Source organism: Amblyomma mixtum, chromosome 6, assembly GCF_055824585.1.
Source record: "Amblyomma mixtum isolate Tamu chromosome 6, ASM5582458v1, whole genome shotgun sequence".
Classification (NCBI taxonomy): Eukaryota; Metazoa; Arthropoda; class Arachnida; order Ixodida; family Ixodidae; genus Amblyomma; species Amblyomma mixtum.
In genome coordinates, this window is record NC_143017.1 from 38,074,869 (window position 1) to 38,076,503 (window position 1,635).

The following is a 1,635-nucleotide window of genomic DNA, read 5'->3' on the forward strand; positions in this document are numbered from 1 at the left end:
CTGGCCGCCACCTTACATTTGGTGGAGGTGCGGGGGTCCCTTCATCGCCATCCTGGTCCCGCAGCTTCGGTGTCCTGCGCCTGCCGTGGACGTCGGCCGTGAGTGCCTGGTCCGCGTCATGCCCCAGCCAGCCCGCCCGACCGGAACCGACCTCGACCTATATATATATATATATATATATATATATATATATATATATATATATATATATATATATATATATATATATATATATATATATATATATATATATATATATATATATATATATATATATATATATACAGTAGCAGCAGGTCTTGTCATTCAATGGGCCAGGAATACTTGTAGAAGAAGGGGTCACAACTTTGCAATTATCTTCATTTAATACCGACAGTTTCGAACGGAGGACCGTACCTCGTCAGGGTATACGTACACACCCCTGAGGAAGGACGGTCCTCCGTTCGAAACTGTCGGTAGTAAATGAAGATAATTGCAACGTTGTGACCCCTTCTTCTGTATATATATATATATATATATATATATATATATATGAGAGAAGCCAACAGCCACAGACACCAAGGAACACCGAGGATTTTTAATTAATTTATTTATTTTGTGCGCTTGTTCGATTTAGAATTTTACTAAATATGTTGTCGCTTAAGCTAATTGATTAGAAAAGCAGAAGAAGAAACTACCACATGCCGCCGGTGGGAGGCGAACCCACGACCTCCGGATTACGCGTCCGGTGCTCTACCGCTGGGCTACGGAGACGGCTGTCAAATCTTCTGCTTTCGGTGGTATTTATGTTTACAAATAACCTAACGTTGAGAGTGTTAATTAGCGCCACCCACGTTCTTAAGCGGCGGACGTAGCACGTCCTGAGTTACCGCTGATGTGACGTAGAACGTCATCGAACGGCGAGGGCGGAAGCTGTGTGAGAACCCTCTTATGCTTCCTATGGCGTCAAGGCTGCCAGAACCGAGGCCCTTGCTAAGCAATTAAGCAAACAAGGGAAGGGGAATGAGGGGCTTGTTATAAATATGAGAGAAGCCAACGAACCCCTCACGAGCCCCTCATTCCCCTTCTCTTGTTTGCTTAATTGCTTAGCGAGGGCCTCGGTTCTGGCAGCCTTGACGCCATAGGAAGCATAAGAGGGTTCTCACACAGCTTCCGCCCTCGCCGTTCGATGACGGTCTACGTCACATCAGCGGTAACTCAGGACGTGCTACATCCGCCGCTTAAGAACGTGGGTGGCGGTGATGAACACTCTCAAGGTTAGGTTATTTGTAAACATAGATACCCCCGAAAGCAGATTTGACAGCCGTCGCCGTAGCTCAGCGGTAGAGCACCGGACGCGGAATTCGGAGGTCGTGGGTTCGGACGCCACCGGCGGCATGTGGTTGTTTTTTCTTCTGCTTTTCTAATCAATTAGCCTTAAGCGATAACATATTTAGTAAAATTCTAAATCGAACAGCACAAAATAAATTAATTAATTTAAAATCCCCTGTGTCGCTTGGTGTCTGCGGCTGTTGACTTCTCTAATATTTATAATTAGCCCCTCGTTCCCCTTCTCTTGTTCGCTATATATATATATATATATATATATATATATATATATATAACAGAGTGACACGAATGACAAGCTGCTTGGAA

The 1,635-nt window shown here is 44.4% G+C and overlaps 1 non-coding gene across 1 annotated transcript; it reads left to right on the forward strand.

Moving 5' to 3' along the window:
* The first annotated feature begins 1,305 nt into the window (after positions 1-1,305).
* On the forward strand, positions 1,306-1,377 carry TRNAP-CGG (transfer RNA proline (anticodon CGG)). Its single transcript has one exon. It is a non-coding gene; the product is annotated as a tRNA-Pro (tRNA).
* Positions 1,378-1,635: the final 258 nt, after the last annotated feature.